This window comes from Trichechus manatus, unplaced genomic scaffold (genome assembly GCF_000243295.1).
Source record: "Trichechus manatus latirostris isolate Lorelei unplaced genomic scaffold, TriManLat1.0 scaffold00039, whole genome shotgun sequence".
Classification (NCBI taxonomy): Eukaryota; Metazoa; Chordata; class Mammalia; order Sirenia; family Trichechidae; genus Trichechus; species Trichechus manatus.
In genome coordinates this window covers 18,913,169-18,940,386 of record NW_004443975.1, presented here as the reverse complement: position 1 = coordinate 18,940,386, position 27,218 = coordinate 18,913,169, and positions in this window count along the sequence as shown.

Sequence of the window (27,218 nt, the reverse complement as noted above, 5' to 3'; positions counted from 1 at the left end):
GTTTTCCCTTTTGCTTTTTTTTCAGAAGTTACTCAACATTTAGTGGGCCTTTATTTTTCCATACATAGATTTTAGAATAAATTCTGGATGTGAATTTTAGAATACATTTTTTAGTTCCTCAAAAAATACAGCTAAAATTTTAATTTTGATTGCGAGGAACTTATATATTAATTTGGAGATAATTAACATCTTTATAATATTAAGATGTCCTATCCAAGAGCATAAAATGTTTTTTTAGTTGTATGTTTTAAAAAAGAAATTCATGATGGCTTTGTACTGGTAGATGTTTAATAACATTTTCAATATTTTTAACGTAGTTCAAGTTTTTTGCTACGTGAAGCGATTTTCTCCCTACTCTCTCCGTAGATTTGTGTCTGTCTGTATTGCTGTCCTCTTTCGGTTGCGTGGTTGTGACTTCTTCTCTTTCTCAACTTGTCTACTTTCGCCCTTTCACTTGTTCCATAATTAACCTTGAAGGGGACTTTGTATCTTGTTAGTTTAATTTCTTCTCCTTTCCCCTAAGAATCAAGGTTTCCACTTTTTTAAATTCTTTCTTCTAATTATTTTTTATTTCATTTACACAGTTTTATTTTTATGATTTTCATCTTTCTATTTCTGTTATTGTTACTGTTAAGATCTTTTTAAAATCTCTTAAAGTGACTACTGAGGTAATTTATTTCTATTCTTTGAATTTTAATAACAATTTTAATTTCAATAATTGTATTAACATTTTTAATACAGCAGTTAAAGCTGTAAACTATCCTAGTCATATTCTTGCATTCTATGAATACGTCTTTTCGTTGCTTTCTAAGTACTTTAAAATTTCAGTTTAGATTTTCTCTTTGAGTCAAGAGAGTGTTTCTTAATTTCCAAGTATTTAAGGGAGGATTTTTTAGTCAAGTTTGAAGTCCTTATTTCTAATTGTGTTAGGTTACCATTAGAGGACGTGGCCTTGAAAGTCATACTTTTAAGGTTTTCTTTGTGCTCAAATACATGAGGCAGACCCAAGCCTATTGCCTTCAAGTTGATCCCGACTCACAGAGACTCTATAGGACAGAGCAGAACTGCCCCATAGGGTTTCCAAGGTGGTAAACTTTCTGGAAGCAGACTGCCATTCTTTCTTCCATGGAGCAGCTGGTGGGTTAGAACCACTGACCTTTTGGTTAGCAGCCAAGTGCTTAACCAGTGCACCACCAGGACTCCTTAAATACCTGACCAATTTTTGTTTATATTTCAAGGAAGTATGAAAGCAATACACATTCTCTATGGTATGTAAAGCTGGTTGATTAATTTTTAATTGTTTAATGTATGTCCTTACCTGTTTTTGTCTACTATACCTGTCCATTTCTAAAAGACATATATTTAAATAATCCACAATTTTTGATCTGGAAGTTTTATTTATTTATTTTTCTACTGCCACTAGGGATTACCTTTCTTTTCCTAACAGTCATAATCAAACACATATTTCTGTACTATTTTATGAAAACAAAATCCCAATTAATTCACTTCTTCCCTCTATCTTTTCCCCCACTGTACCTGCCTCTTCCCAATAAAATGGAACTTTCAGGAGGCTTTTACTTCCCTAATTCATGGCACACACACACTCTCCCATGAATACAATTTGGAGAATGCTTTTAGTCCTCACTCTTCCTATTTCCAACAATTTCTAAGTTAGTTTTGCTTAGATAGCTTCATTCTGTTTGTTTAAAAATGTTATTGATTTTTCCCTTAGAGAATGTTCTTTCTATTTTAGGAATAATTATTTAGCAGTTATATCACAGACTGCTAATGACTCTATCTTTATTCATGTAGATTGATTTCACTATATGTACTGTAGGGTTTGCTGTTCATCACTTGCGTTCTCTTCCCTTGTCTTAAATCTCTGTTCTCATTTTTTGCAATTTGACTAGAGCCTTTTTCTGAGTGTTCTTCTCCATAGTTCCAGGAGGAAAAATTCTCAGAGCCCATGTATATCCACAGATTTCTTTCTTTCATTCTGATAAAGGAATAGTATTTCAGCTGGGAATAAGTTTACACTTTCACCCAGTAGTCTACAGCTGTTACTCCAAAGTCTTCTAGTTTTCAACGTTGCAACTGAGAAGTCTGATGCTTGTCTGATTCTTCTTTTTTTAAATAATTTGTTTTCTTCAGTCTAGACTATTTAGAAGTTTCTCTTGGAGCTCACAAATTCAACTGCATGCTAGCTAAATGCTTTCTCATCAAGCCTGCCTACAGCTTCAGGAATTCTTTAACATCCAGAGTGAAGTCTTTATCCTTCCTGTCACACCTTTAACTTTTGCCTCTCCCTCATCTATTCCTTTTTTTCTCCTTCTGGAACTCCTCTTACTTGTATGTTAGGGCTCCTGGAACTATTTAATTGTTTTAAATTTTGATAAGCATTTTTCCAGAAAGTATTTTTAATGCTCTTATTAAGTCTTTTCTATGTTTCCATCATTTTTTGTGGCCATTTAAGTTGCCATCTGTCTCCCCAAGAAGTTCTACTTCATATTTTGGGGGTTCTCCTTGTTTTTCCTCTCGCTGGCTACTGAGTCCCTTACATGAGTTACTATTTCACTTTGTCTTCTCATGGTTCTATTAATCCTTGAGGCTCAGCTCTTGCTGCTGAGGTCATTTGAACATTAACAATTCCGTGTGTGCCCGAGAAGCAAAGCCACCGTCCTGTGAGTCAGTGATGTAAAAACAAACAAACCAAACCAGCCGGCATCAAGTCGATTCTGACTCGTGGTGACCTCGTGTGTGTCAGAGCAGAACCGTGCTCCATAGGGTTTTCAATGGCTGATTTTTCAGAGGTAGATCACCAGGGCTTTCTCCTGAGGCACCTCTGGGTAGATGTGGACTGCTAATCTTTGGGTTAGTAGTTGAGCGCTTAACCGTTTGCATGACTGAGGGACTCCAGGTCAGTGATGTACCAGCCAGCAAGTGGCCAGTTCCTTGTTGAGAAATGGTTTCCTATTTCTGCTGCTGAAAAAGTTTGTGCTTGCCCAGCATTGGGGGTTGCTAGGGCTCAGCCTACTTGTTCAGTAACCCCTCAGTGTTTCACAGGAACACTCATGCAGCCCATGAGCTCAGCCCGTGGATCCATGACCTCCCTGGTCCATGAATTTCTACAGGCCAAGTATCACTCACTAGAAAATGCCTTGCACTGCCTGTCATCACCCTCCAGCCCTGCTTGTCCCTGGATGGCTGGAGCTAGTAGTTCAGGAGTGATGTCTGCAATGAAGTTGGCTGGGGAGTGTTGAAATACTGAGGATACTGTCTCTTCCCAGAATTGCCCACATAAACTCCTAAATCAAATGAGATTTCACAGCTATCACTTACCCTGTAGCTATTAGTAATAAAAAAGTCATTAAACTTGATGCTTTATATGGTACTTAACAAGGAGAAGTCCAGATCTGAGCCTGTACCCAGTTGGGAACCCACTTTCCTCTACCTCTTTACCCTTTACTTTCATGTGTTTACTGTCTATCATTTTCAGCTACTGTTGTGTCACTTAAAGTGTGCAGTATCTTTAACCTGGAAGTGCTCACTTGTCTGTGCCAAGAAATCTGGAAGACAGATACTTGGCCAACCGACTGGAAGAAATTTATATTTGTGCTCATTCCAAAGAAAGGTGATCTAACAGAATGGGGAAATTATCCAATGATATCATTAATGTCTCATGCAAGTAAAATTATGCTGAAGATAATTCAAAAACAGTTACAGCAGTACATCAACAAGGAACTGCCAGAAAATCAGTTTGGATTCAGAAGAGAACGTGTAACCAGGGATATCATTGTTGAAGTCAGATGGATCTGTTTACCTGTGTTTTAGTGGCTATGCAAAGGCCTTCAACTGTGTGGATCATAACAAATTAAGGATAAGATTGAGAAGAATGGGAATTCCAGAACACTTAACTGTGCTCATGAGGAACCTGTACATAGACCAAGAGGCAGTCATTCAAACAGAACAAGGGGATACTGAGTGGTTTAAAATCAGAAAACGAGTACATCAGGGTTGTATCCTTTCACCATGCTTATTCAATCTGTATGCTGAGCAAATAATCCAAGACACTGGACTCTGTGAAGAAGAACATGGCATCAGGATTGGAGGAAGACTCATTAACAACCTGCGATATGCAGATGACACAAACTTGCTTGCTGAAAGTGAAGAGGACTTGAAGCACTTACTGATGAAAATCAAAGACTACAGCCTTCAGTATGGATTACACTTCAACAGAAAGAAAACAAAAATCTTCAACTGGCTCAATCAGCAACAACATGATAAATGGATACAATACTGAAGTTGTCCAGGATTTCATTTTACTTGAATCCACAATCAACACCCATGGAAGCAGCAGCCAAGAAATCAAACAGTGTAATACATTGAGCAAATCTGCTGCAAAAGACCTCTTTAAAGTGTTCAAAAGCAAAAATGTCACTTTGAGGACTAAGGTGCACCTGATTCAAGCCACGATATTTTCAATCATCTCATATTCACATGAAAGCTGGACAATGAATAAGGAAGACTGAAGAAGAATTAATGCATTTGAATTATGGCGTTGGTGACGAATATTGACTATAGCGTGGACTGCCAGAACATGGAACAAACCTGTCTTTGAAGAAGTACAGCCAGAATGCTCCTTAGAAGTGAGGATGGCGAGACTTCATCTCACATACTTTGGACATGTTATCAGGAGAGACCAGTCCCTGGAGAAGGACATCATGCTTGGTAAAGTAGAGGTTCACTGAAAAAGAGGAAGACCCTTAACAAGACGGATTGCCACAGTGGCTACAATAATTGGCTTAAACATAGCAACGATTGTGAGGATGGTGCAGGACCAGGCAGTATTTCATTCTTTTGTGCGTGGAGTCGCTGTGAGTCGGAGCTGACTCGACGACACCTAACAACAACAATTATCTTTATGAATTGCTTACTACTATTAACATTTTTTTATTTGTTCTGTTGCAGGGCTGGTCTCTCAATTTTCTGAGGCACCTCTTCAGAGTATTTATTAATCTAGCTTCTTCGTTCATTGTGAAAACACAGACTTGGATAATTGCGTGTCATTTATTTGATTATTACACTTTCACATGGTCTGACCCCCAGCATCTTTCTACTCCCCTCCATTATCTGGCTCTAGGGAAGGGTGCTTAATGTGGAGACATCATTGCTAAGAGTGATGAACGATGGATGAACAGTTACTTTTCCTTGGATTTTTACTGGTACAGAACCACTGACTGGAACTGTTTCTGAGAGCTCCTTCCAAGCACTGCCCTCCAGTCTAGGGGGAGGAAAGTTCAGCCTGTGTGCTCACTTGGTTTGGGGACAGGAATCTGCCAGCTCTGTCAAAGGTGTGGATGTTTGGCTTGCAAGTAACAAATCCTGACAAGTTAGACTTCATCATCCTCTACAGCCTTGGGTGAGAGTGAGGCTTCCGGTGAGAATAAAGATGAATCAGAATTGGAAACAGAACTTTCTGGAAGACAGGGAAGTCTGGGAGTAACCACAGCATATGTTAAACACACATTGCTCAACAAAGCTGTGTATCGTTCAGAAAGATAAATTTTGGATTTCTTCATGTAGAAATTATCATAGAAATTCCATTGTCAGATGATTTCTCAACATAACCAGATTGAGGTACTTAATTTTACATGTAAGCAATGGCATGCATTTTCTAAGGAAATATGCAGCAGTCCAAGTCAAATACTGGAAAACGCCAAGAAGGGTATTATGTCCCTGCCCTCAGAGACTAACACCATTAGACAACACTTCAAAAGAGAAGCTGATTAAGCCACAAACGGTGAGCTGAAGACACAAACGTTACAGAAGTGTAGAGAGAGGAGAGATTAGTAATTTCTGGAATAAACTAGAAAAATTCTCTGAGGTAAGCGTAGCTTGAGTTCAATCTTAAAAGATGAATGGGATTTGGATTTGTGCAAAGGAGAAAGAACATTTCGAAAATTATGGAAGTGGAAATAACCACGGCAGATGTAATGAGGAGGGAGAAAATTGTTCTGATTTCTGAGCTGACAGAAAAGAACACTAAGGGGTATTGTGGTGTTTTTTTTTTTTTTTCTCTTAGAATCTAAGAATCTTGAGGTTAAAAATAATAAAATCTTTTCATGGCCATTTTCTGAAAGGGGACAGATCCTGGGAATCCTAGTGACTCAAAAGAGCAGGTGACTAGAGAAACTATGTCTAGAGATTGGCTTAGAACAGAGGCTTGGGGTGGATGGTGAGGACAGTTGTGAGGCCAGAGGGACAGGGACGTGATAGTCTAGGTACTGCCACAAAACAGCACTCATTGTCTCCATTTCTTTGTGTTTAATTTTTGATTTTCAAAAGTCACTTTATGTTATATGTTATCATTTAGCAAAGTTTAGATGATTTTGACATTCTGTGACATTGGGTCTGTATGAGCTTTCCGTTATGCCAATATGAAAGGAAAAGGAGGCACACACTGAAAAGAAGAAGGGGAACTTGGGTGTGAGGTAGCATGGACTTAGAAGTGAGCCTCAGAAACCAGAGTCCAGCCATTGTGCCCCTGTTACTTGCTGACTGAAGGATACTTACTGGGAAGCGAAAGTCATTCTTTCATTCAATAGTCAGTAGATATTTGAGTACCCACAATGTCCCAGACACCATGGAGAAATGTGACCAGATACCATTCCTGCCCTTAGAGAGCTTTAAAAAGTTGCCGTTGAATCACCCCCGACTCACGGCGACCCCATGTGTGTCAGAGTAGGACTGGGCTCATAGGATTTCAATGGCTGGTTTTTCAGAAGTACGTCACCAGAACTTTCTTTCAAGATGCTTCTGGGTAGACTCAAATCTCCAACCTTTTGGTAAGCAGCTGAGCACACTGTTTGCACGACCCAAGGACTCCTAACAATTACCAACTTTCAGAAATGGAAACGGAAATTATGCTGTAGTGTGGGTAAGTCTCTTATTACTGGACGTGTCTAAGCAGAGGCTAATTATGGCGGCAAGTTTTATGAGAAGACTCCAGTCGTTCTGTGCCCCTCAGAATCACTGGGGATGGGGCCCAGAAATCATTGCCTTAAAAAAATCCACAGATGATTCTGAGGGGCAGCTGGGGTTAAGAACCACTGTCATGTATCTTCTTATTATTGCTTCTAGTTCTGTCCTCTAAAATTACATTAAACAGAGACAAACTCCCCTTTTATTCAGTAGTCCAAATATTTAAAGACAAAGCTCATGCTCTAACTTCCCCAACGTCTCCCACTCCTGCTGTTACCTCTTCCCCAGGTTGAAGATCACCTCCTACTTCATCACTTCTTTATATTATGTGATTTCTCTGCTCTCCCCACTGCTATCGTCATCTTTCATTAAATGGATTCTATTTTGTCAATATCCACATCTATTTGTTGTGCCAATATGAATATAAAATCCAGATGTGATTTGGCCAAGAGGATGTTTGCTTCCCTTGATCAGGACATGATGCCTCCATCAATGACGTTTGTTTCTTGGAGCTATCTAGCTGCTTTCCAACACTATTAGCTCATTGAGAATTTGGGTCAAGTAACTCCCACCTCGGGGGCCCTGGGTGGTGCAAACGGTTAAGCCCTTTGCTACTAACCAAAGGTTGGCAGTTTGAATCCACCCAGAGGCTTCTTGGAAGAAAGCCTTGGTGATCTACTTCTAAAGGTCAGAACCATTGAAAACCCTATGAAACATAGTTCTATTCTGAAACACATGGGGTTGCCATAAGTTGGAATCAACTCAACAGCAACTGGTTTGGTTGTTTTTTTTTTTTTTGAACACTTGCCCTAAGCATTTTCCTCATGAACAGTTATCAAGTCAAGACGTCACCCTTTTACTGTGTTCATGCCATTGATCTTTAAATCTCAATGTAAGACTTTACCTTTATACCTATACAATTTAATTTCAATTAGGGTTATTTTGAATCTTTCAACTCTCCTCAACATATTTGTTTTCGATCATTGTTTGAAGCGAGTATGAAAACAATTTTCTACAAATGGATGTGTATGGTGGACAGTTGTCATTTTCTGTTAGTTGAGCTCCTTTTTAGCAACAAAACATAGAGTGGCTTAATATACCTAATCCAAAAATATACAAAAAGTAAAAAGAAGTGAAGCAGAGATGGATCCTGAACATTCTGGAAGGCAGGTAAATTTCCACCTGCAGGCTTTTCCTTAAACAAATGATTGCCAAATCTCTGTTTCTCATCAGGCCATTCACACACAAGCACTGAAATGTAGAAGACGGAATGGAGTAAATCTAATGAGAGTTTCATGGGCAGGCAGTTACATGAATGATAAAAATCTTCTTAAACTATCTCTACACAAAGTAGAGTGGTGCATGCTTTCTAATAAGGGCAACCATAATCGGGATGATTTAGAGCCAGTTTAATCAAAGGCTATATTAGAAGGTGGATCCCAGAGGTGAAAAGGCAGTTATAGGTTCATTGAACCACCCGATCCCCAGGCATTCATAGCTCAAATCGCACTGAACATTTTAGTACCTTCGTAAAAGAAAATCCCCTTCTGAAATTATTTCACTTGTTCCGGGTGGGAATGGTCTAGTAAGGATAAGAGGAGATAAGGAAAAGATTTTGGAGTTGAAATGGAAAAAAGAGAGTTGGACGTTGAGTGGGAAATAAATATATATACATGAAAATTGAGATGGGACAGGAAGAATTTGGTGCCTGGAAATAATTTATAATGGTTTGGGTCACGTTTAAGTTTCATTAAAAGATCTAGAAATAGACATTAGCAAAATATTTAAGCAATTAATACGTTTTTAAAATAAATTTAGGAGGTTTACAAAGCATTCTAATGTTACCTATGTATATGCTAATGAATTCCAGATTTCCGTCTCCAGGCTTGACCTCGTCCATGAGCTCCAGACTTAAATTCCCCACTAGACAGTCCTACCAAGATGACTAAAAGAACATTAAGATTTAAGTGTCTAAACACAACTCTTGATTCCTGTTTCTGCCCCATAACCCTGCTACTCCCCAGTTTTTCTCACCTCAGTAAATAGCACTGACTGGATTTTCAGGCATAAAATCTAGGAGTCATCCTTGACTCCTCATTTTCCCTCCTACCCCACATTCAACCTATCAACAAGTCCCATATCCCTTCTCCTTCCTTCTCTGCACAGCCCACAGCCTAAGTCAACAGCCTCTTTCTCCTGGGCAGCTACACAAACCTCCTAACTAGTCCCCTTCTGTGCTTGCCCCTTCTAGCTCATTTTCAAAATATGCCCTGAGTGATCCTCTTAAAACATAAATGAGTTCATGCCCTTCTCCTGCTCAGTAACCTCCCAGGGCTTTCTGCCCACTCAGAATAAAAGCCAGGCTCCTCCCGATGGTCTGCAAAGCCCCACACCAGCGTTAGAAGCCTGGCCGCATCCTCAACCTCATCACCTATTAGTCTCTGCCTCACTCCGCTGCACTCTGGCCTCCCTGAATAAGCTCCTTGCTGTTCTTCATGCTAACCAAGCACCATCCCATCGCAGGGCCTTTGAACTTGCAGTTCCTTTTGCCTGAAACACTCTTCACCCAGATATCCACAAGACTTGCTCCCTCCCTTCAATCAAGTTTCTGCTCAAATGTTACCTCCTCAAAGAAGACACCCTATTTAAAATAACACTATCTCCCCAATACCTTCTATTATTGTTTCTGTCTTTAGTTTACTTCACAGTATTATCACTGTCTGGAATTATACCATTATATATACACCATATATATATGCATGTGTTCCGGGTTTACATATACATGGATTCTTAATAGTGCCACAGGTGATTCCAGTGTGCAGCCAAGGTTGGGAACCCACCAAATCCAAACCCACTGCCGTCAAGTCAATTCCTACTCATAGCGACCCTATAGGACAGAAAAGAACTGCCCCCTGGGGTTTCCAAGGCTGTAAATCTTTACGGAAGCAGACTGCCACACCATTCTCCAGCGGAGCGGCCGGTGAGTTCTAACCACCGACCTTTCAGTTAGCATCCGAGCTCTTTAACCACTGTGCCACTAGGGCTCCTTCTGGACTAGAGGGGGAGAGCAAAATACACAGAACAGACTTTCTGCAGCCTCAGTGTAATCAAGGTATTTACCACTGACCGTTTGCTGTTGTGACACTGAAGGGATATCTCAGAACCCCCTTCATTTCCATTAAGTTGTTGTTAGCTGCCTGGAGTTGGTCCCTGACATGGGGAGCCCATGCACAAGGCTGCCCAGTCCTAAGCCATCCCCCTGATAGGTTGCGGATCAGATTACTGGGATCCATACCGTTTTCACTGGCTGATTTTCGGAAGCAGATCACCAAGGCTTTCCTTTTAGCCCTTCTTAGTCTGGAAGCTCCACTGAAACCTGTTCAGCATCATGGCGGCACACAGCCTCCATGGACAGATGGGTGGTGGCTGTGCATGAGGTGCACTGGCTGGGAATCGAACCCAGATCTCCCGCATGGAAGGCAAGAATCCTACCACTGAGCCAAATGTTTCAAAACAAAGAAGTCTATGTTCAACAGTTGCTTTTCTCTTTCATAACGTCTCCTTTCTCGAGGAAGAAGCCCATGGTTGTTAAAAGCAATCTGTAGCCAGACAACCCCACTTTGAATCCTAGATCTACCACCTGGGCAAATGACAGCTATTCTGAGCTTCAGTTTCCTCATCTGTACAATGAGAATAACAACGATAACTTCCTCCACAGAGCTGCTGTGAGTACTAAATGGATTCTCTGTAAAGGATTTAGGGAAGTGCCTGACACAAAGTAAATGATCTAAAAGTGTTTGCTGTTATCTTCGAGGAAATGGCTCTCAAGCAGAAAATGCATGCGGAAAATTCCTTTGGCCGATGATTTTAAAAGTAGCTCGGGGGTTTGAAATAGACCATTTTCTCTGATACTCTAACTCCACTCAAGAACAGAGTTGGTTAATGATTAGACCCTATAAAATGTTCCACGTCAGGTGCCTTTTTCCCACCAGGCACTAGAAAGTAATTAAGAATTATGGGAAGCGGATTCAGTAAGAGGGAGGCATGCCTTTCTAGGGACACGCTCCAGACCCTAACAAGGTTATTGGCACAGGTGTCTCCTACAAATAAATTAATGGAGAGGCAGATCCAATCATTAATCTGTCATCCAAACTGGGTGTTTAGAGTCATTTAGGGAGATGGGGCTTCCTTTGCCCAACCTTGGTGGTGTCTGGAGCAAAGATTAGGAAGCAGAGTGATTTCATTAGGATAACAAGGCTGTTAAAGAACAATCTGGCTCTTTGGATGGTATTTATAAAGCATTTCAGAGAAACTGTGTTCTGACAGCTGCTGTCAGTCTCTCGGATTGGAACTGGGGTGATTTACTGATACAGCAGGGAGCACTTACTATCCTTATTTGTAGAAGTTTTACACATACCAAGTCTATCTTGATCAGTTGCAAACTTTCCAAAGACAAATGCACCTAACTGAATGCTTACATTGTCCTGCTGTGAGGTTTTTATTTAACAGATTATGATACATCCTCAATTACATTGTATTGTATGCAGTTTTGTAAATTGCTTCAAGTCCTTTTTGATAAAAAGGTAGTATATACGATTACCTTCTCGATTATCTGTATGTGGATTATAAAACCCATTGCTGTCAAGTCAATTGTGACTCATAGCAACCCTAAATGGCAGGGTAGAACTGCCTCATAGGATTTCTAAGGGTGTAACCTTTATGGAAGCAAACCGCCACGTCTTTCCCCTGCTGAGCAGCTGGTGGGTTCCAACTGCCGATCTTTCAGTGAACAGACGAGTGCTTAACCACCGTACCACCAGGGCTGCTTGTATGAGGATCACCTACCGCTAATTCTTCCTCTTGCCTGAAGCCTTGTTTCCTCCTGCTTGAGCACGTTCACATTCTTGGATGCAATGCGAATCATCAGAAAATACAGGCTCGTAATTTTTTAGACAGAGGAATACATAATTATGTAGAAATCAGTGCTGCACAAAATGTGGTACAATGCCAAAACCAAATATGAGTGATTTTTAATTAATTTTAATTTGTATTTATCCATGCCATTCTACCTCTCTGGTTTAGCTAATTGAGAATTGCCTATATTTAAGTCAAATCATGGAATGATTTCTTTTCACTCTAGAGTAGGGTGGAGAACATAGTACCTTTAAGACTGCAAAGTGACTACACAATTGGTTGACATTAGAAGTTAGCAGAGGGCAGGTGGGAACTTCTTTTCATTCTAAGGACTAGGTACATCTGGTCACTACTGTGTAGTTAGGAGAATGGGATTTCCCAAAACATCTTTATCAGATCATATGCCAGCAGAGTCACAGGATCATTGACTTTTCCTGGGAGGGAAGCAATCTTAGAAACCATCTAGCCCAAACTCATTCATTTTACAAGTGAGTTAACTGAAGCCCAGGGAGATAAAATGTCACATAGTTACCGCTGAGCCAAGACAAGAAAAATTAGTAAGTGTTAACTCTTGAATTTTGTGTTCAACCAGTTATGCTACTACTGCTAGCTTCTGTGGTAGTCCAAGCATTGTCAGCGAGAAACAATGTAGTCAGAGACAGGAAAGAAGCATTGCTGGACAAGCCAAGAGAGGCTGGGGTGGGTGGTGTGAGGGCATCTTTTATAATAGAGACTTATACAATTTTCCTTTTGGAAAGAAAATGCCAGGATCAGATAAGCATAGGTGGGTTATCAGGGTAGGGCAGAAGAACCACATTCTCTCTTCTTCAAAAACTAAAGAGAATAAGCCAAATATTATACACCACAGTCTAAAACATTGGGCAGATCAAAGGAGAGGCCCTTGAAACTTGACAGAGATAAATTTTGGACAACTTAAGCAAGTACTAATTTATACAGTGGGTAATAAATGTTTCACTACACCAAGGGATAGATTGCAGATTGACTAGGTTTCTACCAAGCTTCAACAAATTAATTTGTGGTAGAGCCAAGTAGGTTAATACAGAAAGCTAAGATGTTTGGGCATACAGACATTTCAGGTTGTCACCAGGGAGATTATCTCTATCTTTTAAAAATGTCCCTTATTGCCACAGTACCTACTGAAACATGGGTCTGGCAATATGTTCTTCTGCTCTTATTCTGTAAGAAATTTTAATTCCACCCTTACCAACAGTGAAAGTTATTATCAATAAATATGGAGGGTTTATCTTCTACTTTTAAAGTATGACCTTGAATATATCCCACCTGAATTTAGAGACAATCTCAAGAATAGGTTTGATGCATTGAACGCTAATGACCGATGAGTCATTAAGACCAGACGAGTTGTGGGATGACATCAAGGACATCATACTTGAAGAAAGCAAAAAGTCTTGAAAAGACAGGAAAGAGAAAAAACCAAAACAGATGTCAGAAGAGACTCTGAAACTTTCTCTTGAATGTAGAGTAACTACAGCAAATGGAAGAAACGATGAAGTAAAAGTGCTGAAGAGAATATTTCAAAGGGTGACTCAAGAAGACAAAGTAATGTATTATAATGAAACGTGCACATCTGGAGTTAGAAAAAAACTGAAAGGGAAGAACACTCTCGGCATTTCTCAAGCTGAAAGAACTGAAGAAAAAATTCAAGCCTCAAGTTGCAATTTTGAAGGATTCTGTGGGCAAAATATTGAATGACACAGAAAGCATCAAAAGACGATGGACAGAGTACATAGAGTCACTGTACCAAAAAGAATTGGTCGACATTCAACCATTTCAGGAGGCAGCATACGATCAAGAACTGATGATATTGAAGGAAGAAGTCCAAGCTGCACTGAAGTGAAAAAGAGGAAGACCCTCAATGGGATGGATTGGCGCAGTGGCTGCAACAATGGGCTTCAACAGAGCAACAACCGTGATGATGGCGCAGGGCCGGGCAGTGTCTCATTCTGTCATGCACAGGATCGCTGTGAATCAGAACCAACCTGATGGCACCTAACAATAATAACAACATATCTCTGCTTTTGTTTACTCAGGAACTGATACACACATTGTCTTTGAAACTTCTCCTGATCTCCAGCTTTTTGACCACTTTATCAGACATTATTATTTTTGTGAACTCTTAAAAATTAAAGGAGCCCTGGTGGCGCCACGGTTAATTGTTCAGCTGTTAACCACGAGGTTGGAGGTTCGAACCCACCAGCGATTCTGTAGGAGAAAAGACCTGTGGTGTGCTCTCATAAAGATTACAGCCTAGGCTACCCTATGGGGCAGTTCTATTCGGTCCTATAGAGTTTCTATGAGTCGTAATTAACTTGACAGCAGACAACCACACAACAACTAAAAACTAAAAGTAGCTGAGTATCTGTGGTAGTTACTCCTCATTGCCGCCAACCAACTATTCTCAGCTTCTCTCTCAAATTAACAGAAACGTTATTTTTAGTCAGCAGCATATTGGCACCTCCACTTAAAATTACATTTCCCAGATCCCCATGGGACTAATTCTGCTCACCGCAAGATAAGCAGCAGTGTTATGTGAGACTGCTCAGGAATCTCTAAAAAGGGGGTATTAAGTCCTATTTCTCCTTTCTTCCATCCTGCTGCTTGGAATGGGTTGGTGTTCGTTGGTATCCACAGCCAAAGCCATGTCTTAGGGATGTTGGAATGGAGCTTCCAAAAAAACGGCCGTGTCCTGATGGCTTGGAGCTACCATCCCACCACTGGGCTGCCCATCTCCAGATAAGGTTTTAAGTGACATAGAAATTAACTCTGTGGTTCACTATGTTGAGAATATCATTTACTCACTGCTGAACCTAATCCTAACTGAGACACTATTTAATTTTGCTTCTTTTTGGTGGAACTCCAGGAGCCCCGGTGGCACAGTGGTTAAAGTGCTCAGCTGCTAACCAAAAGGTAGGTGGTTCAAACCCACCAGCCACTCAGCAGGAGAAAGATGTGGCAGTCTGCTTCCACAAATATTTACGTCCTTGGAAACCCTATTGGGGCAGTTCTACTCCGTCCTATGAGCTGGAATTGGCCCGACAGCAGTAGGTTTGGTTTTGGGTTAGTGGAACTCAAACAATTAGATCGGTTTGAGGAAAAGCTCGAAACTACTGGTTAAAAAAAAATTAGAATTCACTACAGACCTCAGATTATGCAGACAAATCTTGTCCCCTGTTATCTTAGTCAAGAGTTGGCGATGTTTTCTTTTTCCCAGCCATGACTGGTTTCAGTCCTAGAGAACACTTCATCCTGGGTTCTAATGGCGGGCAATTTAGGTAAGGAAATTGGCAGAGTATTTAAAATTGAAAATAGAAGTTCCTATGGCTCTCCTAAAGAACAATAAAATCCTTGAAAGCACTTTCTTGGAATATGAATGAAGAATCAATGTCATCAGAAATATATTTTTCCTACTTGGTTAATGGCAACCTTTTTTTTTTTATGTGGCCACTGTTTCATATCCATGTTTGGCATAGAAGAGAAAGAGCTTTTGACTTTTTAACTTGGAGTCAGAAGATGTAAGTTCGCATCTTGGTTCTGCAAATTACTATCTATATATATTTAATGTTCATAAAGTCATTTAATCCTCTTAAACTTATATCCTGAACTTAAAAATGGCAATACTAATAATAACAATTCATAGGGTTGATATGAGTATTATAATACAGACGAAAATATTTAGTCTAGTGGTTCACGTAGTAGCTGCTCTACAAATATCAATTAGTCTAATTTAATTAACTTTGCATTCATGACATTTTAAAGAAGACATAAATTAGGACTCAAGTCCCATTTAAAAATGCACATAGTGTCTTTTGCCTATGTCCATTGGGGCAATGGGGCCAGCCACCATTCTTCTCAAAAAAACAGCTTAAGAAAAAAAAATCAATGATTATAAGCTGCCCAAGGATATATTGCAGCTAATCTCTTAACACTTCAGTGTGAAACCATCCACCACCAACATTGTCATTTTTAGATAAGCTGCAGAACGAAATACATTTTATCAAAAGTTAGGTTGAGATTTTTCTGCAACAAAATATCTCCAAGAAATTTCTGTGCTTATAAAACGTATATACAGAGAGGAAACTGAAACTGCCCTCTGCCCATTCACTTCCTCCATTTTTGGTGTTTGGTGAATATGGCCTTTGCAATTGTTTCGGACGTTGGGGATAACAAAATTGCCTCAAGAAGTGGATTTGTAGGTCCGGTAAGGATCAGAAAAAGTGAGTTCAGGATAACAGTAGTCTGTTAGTAGACATGGGGAAGAGTGTGGGGTTGGGTCTCCATTGCAGCAGTATTGGATTCAGAGATATAAACAAACAAAACAACAAACAAAACTAAGATTAAGCTTTATTTTTCATTCAGATCACCTTTCTCCTCCACAGGCACCAAGGCCTTATGCATGACCCAGCTGATCCTGGTATACAATCTCCAACTCTCTCCTGGCCAAGTGCTAAAGTACAAGTTTCTGATTGTAAGTAAAAGTTTGGGGTAAATAAGTATAAAATTCTCACCAACAAGGAACAGAAATGTCTTTAAAGATTTTACCTTCAACATAGTCAGTGAGTCACCTAAGTGATTTTTGTAGGTCAAGGAAAGTTCCTTTGCTTAAAGAAAATACAAACATTCCAGCCTGCTGCATTTTCACAGTTGGGTGAGGAAGGAGGAAAGGGCATTAACTGAGCACCAATTATACATTAAGTGCCTTTACACATATTATCTCTTTTGCTATCACAAGAGTTCTGTGAGGTAGGTGATTTTATTCCAGGTTTAGAAATAAGAAAAAATGAAGATCAGAGAGGTTAAGAAAGCTGAGTAAAATCACAGAACTAGTTAGTGATGAAGCCAATAGTTGAACAAACCCAACTATGTCAAATCCGAAAGCTTCTATTAAAAAAATCTTAGTGCTTTGATCCGAGGAGTAAGTCTCAGCAGCTGGGAAGAGTTTATTTTTCCCTTTTCTGAGACAGCAGAGCTTATTTTCTGGCATGCTTGTGGGTCAGTAACGTACCTCTGATCAGGAGAGGCAGCGGTATGTTGTGAATAAGATGTGGAGAGCAGAGTCAGAATGATACACTTCATAGCTCGGCTCCAGAGTATTAGCTATGTGTTTTGACACAAGTCACTCAACAGATCTTAGTTGCTTTGTTTCTAAAACAAAGACAGTCTAATGTTAACCTCATACATTTGTCCTAGTGTGGTAGACAGGGGCAGATTAACTAGTAAACAAGGTACACACAGGTTTACTTGTGTTTACTTATGTGGTCAAACCCATGTGAAATTGTGCAGTACAGATTAGTAAGTAAACACAAGTAAGCCCGTGCGTACCTTGCCTATTGGGTAATCCATCCCTGGTGGTAGGTAGCCTAGAAGATGACTGCCAATGATACCTCCCTCCTGATATTCACACGCTTGTGTAATTCCCTTCCCTGAGTGAGCGGGACCTCATGATTCACTTCTAACAAAAGTAAAGGGATGTTACTTCTGAGATTAGGCTACAAACACCGTAGCAACCATCTCAGGCATGCTCTCTCATTCTCTGGCTAGCTCTCTCTCTCTGAAGGAAGCCAGCTGCCATGTTGTGAGCTACCCTGTGGAGAGGCCCATGTGGCAAGGAAGTGATGTCTCCAGCCAACAGTCAGCAAGGACTCGAAGCCTGCCAACAGCCATATGAGTGAGTTGGAAAGCACATACTTCTTCCATTGAGCCTTGAGATGATTGGAGCCCCAGCTGTCACCTTGATTACAGTCTTATAAGAGTCCCTGGCCAACATCTTGACTGCAACCTTGTGAGAGACACTGAACCAGAGGTACCCAGCTAAGCTTTACCTGGATTCCCAATCCGTAGAAACTAGTTGACAATAAATGTTTATTGTTTAAAGCTGCTAATGTTTGGGGTAATTTGTTATGCAGCAATAGGTAACTAATACACCTGGGAATAAAAACAAACGAGGTATGTAAAGCACTTGGTACAATTCTGACTCATGGCAACCCTATATGACAGAGTAGAACTGCCCCCATCAGGTTTCCTAGGCTTTAATTGTAGTCCCCTCCAAAAATATCTGATAGGTTTTATCATTTTAAAAATTGTTTTATGGGCAAAATGGTGGAGAAAGAAGAAAATATCACTACTGGGAGACAACCTGTGTCTACATCAAAATATTTCCTGAAGCTTGCCTTGACATCAGGCAGCCATATTGTTCCTCTTGACAGCTCACTACCTTATGCCCACATAATTGGGGAAAGGAAAATCGACTCAACAATAATTATAATAATAAATGGCAAAATTCACTTGTGCTTTTGCCTGTCAGTCATGTGTCAATTTGTCACTGGGCTTCTAGACATTGATGTGACCAGTGTCTTAGATCAATGGACAGATGACGAGAATATGAATGATCATAACCACAAATGTCAACTTTATCCCTTCAAATGCACTCAGTGTCCTGCAGATAACCTGAAAGGTCACATCGATAGTCGCCACCTGCTATGTCTCTCATTCCAAACACCATCAGACGAGAAGGTGAATGCAACAGCAGACTGACGTTGGATAATAGATTAGGGCACATCATTGTCCTACTCAGTAATGGCAATTCTTCTCTGCCTTTGCAAGGCAGACAATCTGTGCCCTGCTTCCCTCACTCAGAGGGACAGAGTTCTCCTTCCTGCCAGGCTACTCACTTTAAACTACAGGTATGAGCTGACCAAGTAGGTTTGCCCTGAAGTCCAAGTACCTGTGATACTTTATTTTAATAGTTCCCTAGCAACCCAACCTCTCGCCAGCTACCAAAGGCAAAAGTCTGAGCTCATTATTTCATACTACGTAATGGGAAAAAGTCTGAATTAGTGCAAAGTCTAAATGTATAGTACACTTCAAAAGAAACGCAGTTTTAGTAGTTTTTAATACGTACAGTAACTTGAACTAATGGCCAAAATAAAGTTTGCTCCCTCTGGTTTTAATGAAGAGATTAGCACCACTAGCATTAGCGATGCCATTTGCATAAAATTAATTTGCTAAAGTCCTTAAAAATAGTGTTCAAAGTGGCTTAAACACGCTCACTGCCTATTTACACTATTAATTTGCTAAGTAAACCTTTCTTTTTTAAGAACGGCAAAAGTGAATTGTCAGTCCGGCTGAAGCTGAATTATCACAAAATCCTAAAATAAGTGAAGTCTAGATCAGCATGTTTTTCCCAGACCAGGTGAGGAAAAACAAATCTATAAAGTTAATTCCCAGTGAACCGACAGTATAGATGTTTCGTTAATGTTGGGAAGCAATCAGTAGATCAGTTCTGAACCTGATTTGGTCCTCCCTTAGTTAAAAATGCCTCGTCTCTTTGATCCCTTTCTAACTGAAAACAAAGTTCCATTCAACCTGATCCCTCCTCAGTGAACATTTTGGGTGAGAAGCATGTGGAACTGGGTTAAAAAGTTCATAGAAAGATGGAGTTCGAAATATAAATCTGGTCATATGTTTTCCTCAACTAGTATGAAAATTATTTATTCATACTCTTAAAAGTTATGATTACATGGGATAATTCATTATGTAAATGCTGATAATACTCCTCAAATTATTCTCTAAATTCAAGGCAACCCCAATCAACATATCAATTAAAAGAAAAAAACCCGTTGCCACTGAGTCAATCCCAATTTATAGCAACCCTACAGGACAGAGTACGGTTTCCAAGGCTGTAATCTTTTCTGAGGCAGACTGCCACAGCTTTCTCCCGAGGGACAGCTGGTGGGTTTGAACTGCTGACTTTTTGGTAAACAACCCAGCACTTAATCACTATACCACCAGCGCTCCTTTTTAGTCTATCAATAGGGTTCATAAAATAATATTTGATAAGTGAAGACTATAATTCATCTGAAAGAAATAGAATGCAAGAGAAAAACCGAGAATATTTTTTAAAGTGGAATACTTTTAAAGTTGGGGCAGTGGCATGTCCTATCAGATCTCAGAATATTTTAAAAAGGCTTAGTAATTAAAACACCATGGTATTGGCTCGGGAAAAAAAAAAAAAAAGATAAATGAAAGGATCCAGAAACAGAATCATGTGTGTATGAAAATTTCTTATACGATAATGGAAGAATTTTAAGTTAGTGAGGAAAGAGTGCGCCATCAAGTTGTGTTGGAGGATTAACCACCCATTTAAAAAATGGAAACTTAGATTGCTACATTCCATGATCCACAAAAATAAATTACAAATGGATTAAAGAGCTAACGGTTACAAGTAAAAGTGCTGAGAGTAAACATGGCAGGGGATATAAGGAAGGCATTCTTAAACAAGACAGAAAACGCAAAAGCTGTGAAGGAAAAAAGGGATAAATTTGGCTAAATAAAAATTTAAAAAATTCCGTGTCAAAAGAAATCATTAAAAACAGCCCAAAGCTGGAAAAACATATGTGCAATGTGTACAGCATGAAAAGTAATAATATCCAAATATATAAAGAATTTCCTTGAAAGAGTAAGAAACAATTTAATAAAACTTAGTCAAAGGATAGGAACAGGCAATTTACAGAAAAGAAAATTACAAGTAACATTTCACATGGCAGTACGCTCAACCTCACCAGAAGTCGGGAAAATTAAAAACAGCCATTAAATATCATGTTTTCTCTCATCAAATTGGAAAAAGAAAGATTAAATGACAGCAAGAGTACCGGTAAAATTTATTCATTTCCTGTTGATGGGAGCAATACAGCTTATTTGGAGGACAAATTAACAATATCTATAAGGTCCCTGGAGCCCTGGTGGTGCAGTGGTTAAGAGCTATGGCTGCTAACCAAAGGTTGCAGTTTGAATCCACCAGCCGCTCTTCGGGAACTCTAAGGGGCAGTTCTCCTCTGTCCTATAGGGTCACTATGAGTCAGAATCAACTTCACGGCAAACAGTTTGTGCTTGACTACTAACCTAAAGCTTGGTGATTCAAACCCACCCAGCAGTGCCATGGAAGAAAGGTCTGGTGATCTGCTTCTGTAAAAATTATAGCCAAGAAAACTCCATGAAGCAGTTCTACTCTGTAGGCCATGGAGTTGCTGTGAGTCAGAATTGACTCAACAGCAACAGGATATTTTTGTTTGTTTTTTGTTTATTAAAATGAAATTTTAATAAGCCAGTCAGCAATTCCAATTCTTAATATTTTCCCTCAACCATCAGTTGTACATGTGCACTGAGGAGCATGTTCAAGAATGTCTATTTATAATAATAAGATGTTGGAAATAGCAAAAGGAATGGGTGCGTAAATTATGACCCCTCTAGGAATTTATATTCATATGTACAATAGTATATGTTCAAGAAAATTCATTGAAAACATTATTTCTTATAGAAAAAGACCAGAAACATCCTATGTGTTCATTAACAGGGAAATGGTAGACTAGATTATGGGATATCCATATGAGAATATCATGTGTTTATGTAAGGATAGTGTATCCATGTGTGCTAATATGGAGCAAATAAAAAATATATATTGTTAATAAAGGAAGCAAAGTGCAGAAGGGTGTCGTTTAGACTTCCAGTTTGTAAAAGATCATACATATATATGTATACACACATGTATATTTTAACACAAAGGGAAGAATATCACATATACAAGACTATATAGAATGCATATTATATGCATACATCTGTATGTATGTATTGTGTGTATATGTGTGTGTGCACGATCATATATTCATAGAATGCTTTGAAAGTCTACATGGGGAACTGATGTGGAAGGGGATAAGACAATCAGGCATCTGGACTGGGGGTGAGATTTACTTTCCATCATGTACTCTTTCTACTGTTTGAAATTTTCATCATATTCAAGAATTGGTTTTTCAAATAAAACTAGTCACTTACAAATAAAACCTGTCGTACCATCCACACTATAAAAACCTATACATGGTTAAAAAGAATGAGAGAAATCTGTGTGTAGTGACAGAAATACATCCAAGATACACTGTTAACAGTTACAATCGTGCTGCACAGCAATGTATCCAGTGTAATACCACTGATGTTAAAAGAAATAAAGAAAACAGGCTCATATGTGTTTATATATACCATACCAAACCAAACCCCTTGCCCTCGAGTCGATTCCGACTCATAGAGACGCTACAGGAAAGACTAGAACTGCCCCATAGGGTTTCCAAGGCTGTAATCGTTATGGGAGCAGATCTTTCTTCTGCAGAAAAGCTGGTGGGTTCTAACCGCCAACGTTTCAGTTAGCAGCCGAGTGTTAACTGTTGCGCCACCAGGACTCCTTTGTGTATGTATAAATGTATATATTTATGAAAAAGAATTTAAAAAACAAAAGTACATACAAATTACATTTATAATACATATATGTTTATAACTGCTTACAAAAGATAGCAGTGTCTTTTCTAGAACGATACCCAGTAACCTAGTAACAGTGGTAATCTCTGCAGAAAGGACTGCGTCGGTGTAGTGAGGTTGGGAGACTATCACTCTAACTTTTTTTTACAATAAGAATATATTCAGAATTGCTTTAGTAGTTATTTTTTAAAATGAAAAAAATAGTTAATATTAGTATTAATCACTTGTTGAGTATAAAAATCTGTCTTAAATTTGCCTGGTAAAGTTAATTTTTTTTCATAACCATGGACTTCTAAACCAGCCTAATATTAACTTCGAAACTCTTTGCCTTCATTTGATCAACACTTAACTGGTCATACCCGGCCCTCCAAAACCAAAAACCAAACCCATTGCCGTCAAGTCGATTCTGACTCCTAGCAACCCTATCCTAGAGACCCTGCAGGGCAGAGTAGAACTGCCTCATAGGGTTTCCAAGGAGCAGCTGGTGGATTTCAACTGCCGACCTTTTGGTTAGTAGTCTGAGCTCTTAACCACTGTGCCACTGGGGCTCCAAGCCCTCCAAAGAGCCCCCAAATTCAAAACCTTCTGAATTACTTACTCTCTGAAACCTGTTCTTATGGTTAGGTGCTGTCAAGTTGGTTCTGACTCATAGCAACCGTACGTACAACAGAACGAAACACTGCCTAGTCCTGCGCCATGCTCACAATCATTGTTATGTTTGAGCCCATTGTAGCCACTGTGTCAATCCATCTCCTTGAGGGTCTTCCTCTTTTTCACTGACCTTACCAAGCGTGATATCCTTCTCCAGGGACTGATCCCTCCTGACAACACTTCCAAATTATGTGAGACAAAGTATGGTGAAAGGATACAACCTTGATGCACACCCTTCCTGATTTTAAACCACTCAGTATCCCCTTGTTCTATTCAAAGGGCTGCCTTTTGGTCTATGTACAGGTTCCTCAGGAGCACAATTAAGTATTCTGGAATTCCCATTCCTCTCAATGTTGTCCATAATTTGTTATGATCCATACAGTCCAAGGCTTTTGCACAGTTAATAAAACACAAGTAAACATTTCTCTGGTATTCTCTACTTTCAGCCAAGATCCATCTGACATTAGCACTGATATCCCTCATTCCACATCCTGTTCTAAATATAGCTTGACTTTCTAGCAGTTCCCTGTTGATGTACTGTTGCAACCACTTTTGAACGATCTTCAGCAAAATTTTACTTGCTTGTGATATTAATGATATTGCTCGATAATTTCCACATTCGGTTGGATCACCTTCCATTGGAATGGGCACAAATATGGATCTCTTCCAGTTGGTTGGCCAGGTAGCTGTCTTCCAAATTTCTTAACATAGATGAGTAAGCACCTCCATTGCTGCATTCCTTTGCTGAAACATCTCAACAGGTATTCCAATTCCTGAAGCCTTATTTTTATCCAACGCCTTCAGTGCAGCTTGGACTTCTGATTTTATTTGCTGGCCGCACTTTCCCCCCTCACCCCCACCGCGAGGCACCTTCACAAGCGCCGCCAGGTCAATACTCTTCCCTGTGTTGCTATAAAAAAAATCACCATGGCCTGCTTATGAACGTACCTCATGGCGGGAGGACACAGCCAGCAAACAAACTCAAAAGGCGCGCATTATTTGTGTTAAAATATGGTATGTTTTTCATATTTTTTAAAAGTTCACATGATTATATCAATTGCTTTTAAATATTGTGTGGCTATATTACAATTTTCTTAGTCAACCTGCTGTCAGACATTTAGGGAGTTTTTATTTTTTCACATGAACAAATGATGTGATTAATAATCAACGTGCATGAAGATTTTTCTATATTTTGGAGTATATCTTTAAGATAGATTCTCTGATGTGGAATGAAGATCAGTGGAGCTGAACTTTTCTAAAGTAAGTTTTTTCTTATTATAAAAATTATTTAAGTCATTACAGAAACTTTGAAAAATGCCGAAAACATGAAAAAGACAATCCAGAGATAATGTTTTAACTGATATTTTTTATTATCTTAAAACATAATTCAATCATGTTGTTTATATAAATATGACCTAGCAGCCTGTTTTTTTTTAAAATCAGACTTTAGATTGTAAACATCTTCTCGTGATTAACTTTACTTGATAATATCTCTTTACTACATGCATATTAATTTTTTTATAAATGTTTCATTGTTAATTCAACCACTCTCCTATCATTGGACATTTAAGAGGCTATTTTATATATTTTTTCTTATAGATAACACTTAAAAGAACATCTTTCTAAACAATGCATTACTTTCTAAGGTTAGATCCTTGAAGTAGAGCAACAGTTGAAAGATGAAAGCATATTAGTACTTCTACACAAGTTGCCACATTATATTCCAGAAAGGAGCCATTAATATACACTCCCACCAACAGCCACTGCCTGATCACACATCTGTAAAATACAAATGGTAACCAGACTAATTATGTCAAGAGCTAGTCACACCTGAAACTATTTATGCAAATGACCTAATTCCTTGGAGACCCTCCCCAGGTGTATGGATTTACAACTGGAACCTCTTAAGAAGCTGTTCTTTGGTATGTAAAAAGTCAGTTTATATTGCCCTTATGAAAAAAGCCATCTGGAGAAAGTGCAAACAGTACACACTCCCTCCACAGAGATATTTATCATTTCAGTTCATCTGTCATTATAGACTATCTTGGCTAAACCTCTGGCTGAGGTTTCAAGGCCCCAGTGGGTCGTTGTCATATACCTGTAGGAGTCTCTGACTGCTTGAGTATTGATTTATCCATTTTGGAATTCCTTCCCATTGATTTATTAGCCTATCCATCTTCTGGTGGCCAGCTCCTGTCTATAAGAGGCTGAGAGAACGGGTTCCCTCTCCTGTATTTTACAGCTCGCTGACGTTCATTTACTGACTCTCTTATTTGTTCAGTGTTAGTATGAGTGCTGACGACTGTTGCAAGCCTGGCCTTGGGCTTTGTGCATTCTTGGCCCTGCTGGGTATAGCGTATAAATAATAACAAAATATAAGTTTCAAACTTGTGCCAGGAGTCATGCAGGTTCCATGTGACTTAAAATAAAGGAAGAACAGGAATAGACATGGGTTCATACCAGAGAGAAATGGAATATATTCCTCAAAAGCACCATAAACAATACTCCAAGTTATATTGACTAAGATATTGGGATTTAGGGGGTGGGGTTCATGGAAGGAGGAAGGTTAAGACAGTGACCACATGCGTAAGCATGCCAGAGATTTGCAGGAAAGTCTAAACAGTCACAGGATTCTACTCCTGCTTAGTTTAAGGGCAGAAATCAGTGCCACTACTGCCCCCCCGCCGCCACCACTACCTTAGATTTAGGTAAAAGGCTCTTGCTTTGGCCCTGACTCATGCAGGCCCCATGAACAATGGAACTGAACCATTGTGATCCTCCCAGGGCCACCATATGATGTATTCCACGGTATCCAATTTTGAGAGGCTAAATCCTATGCTCGTTCTATCACACTGCGAAATAATTTGTAATCTAATTCCCTGACTTCCATTTAATATAAATCATAGGCAATACCGACAAAATCACTCAAAAAGCTAAAAGTGAGATCTGAGACCAACCCAAGAATCATGGTCCAAATGAAAATTGTGATATATTATACTTCATTTGGACTTACAACTATATTGAACCTTGATATCATTATTGGCAATCAACAAGAATGATTGAACTCTTAAAATATTCCAGGTATCGACCTATGAGGGTTATATAAACACAAACAATACTGTCATTACAAAGCACTAAACAAAATTCAGACAAAGGGGAACTTCTTTTCTGATTATCCACCATATGCCAGTGACTGCCTGTTGCTGCTGTGAGGTGTTGTCAAGTCGGTTCTGACTCACAGCGACTCTACGTACAACAGAACGAAATACTGCCTCGTCCTGTACTATTCTCATGATCCTCGTTATGCTTGAGCCCATTGTGGCAGCCACTGTGTCAATCCATCTTGTTGAAGGTCTTCCTATTTTTTACTGACCCGCTACTTTACCAAGCATGATGTCCTTCTCCAGGGACTGGTCCCTCCTGGTAACATGTCCAAAGTGTGTGAGATGAAGTCTCACCACCCTTGCTTCTAAGGAACATTCTGGTTGTACTTCTTCCAAGAGAGATATGTTCTTTCTTCCATGGTATATTCAATACTCTTTGCCAACACCATAATTCAAAGCATCGATTCTTCTTCGGTCCTCCTTATTCATTGTCCAGCTTTCGTATGCATATGAGGTAACTGAAAACACCATGGCTTGGGTCAGGCACACCTTAGTCCTCAAAGTGACATTTTTGCTTTTTAACACTTTAAAGAGTTCTTTTGCAGCAGATTTGCCCAGAGCAATGCATCTCTTGATTTCCTGACTGCTGCTTCCATGGGTGTTGACCATGGATCCAAGTAAAATGAAATCCTTGACAACTTCAATAGTTTCTTCGTTTATCATGATGTTGCTTATGGGTCAAGTCATGAGGACTTTTGTTTTCTTTATGTTGAGGTGTAATCCATACTGAAGGCTGTAGTTTTTGATCTTCATCAGTAAGTGCTTTAAGCCCTCTTTGGTTTCAGCAAGCAAGGACGTGTCATCTGCATAATGCAGGTTGTTAATGGGTCTTCCTCCAACCCTGATGTCCTGTTCTTCTTCATATAGTCCAGCTTCTCGAATTATTTGCTCAGCATACAGATAGAATAGGTATGGTGAAAGGATACAACCTTGATGCACAACTTTCCTGACTTTAAACCACAGTGTTCCCTTGTTCTGTTTGAACGGCTGTCTCTTTATCTATGTACAGGTTCCTCATGAGCACAGTTAAGTGTTCTGGAATTCCCATTCTTCACAATCTTATTCATAATTTGTTATAATCCACACAGTCGAATGCCTTTGCATAGTCAATAAAACACAGGTAAACATCTTTCTGGTATTCTCTGCTTTCAGCCAGGATCCATCTGACAT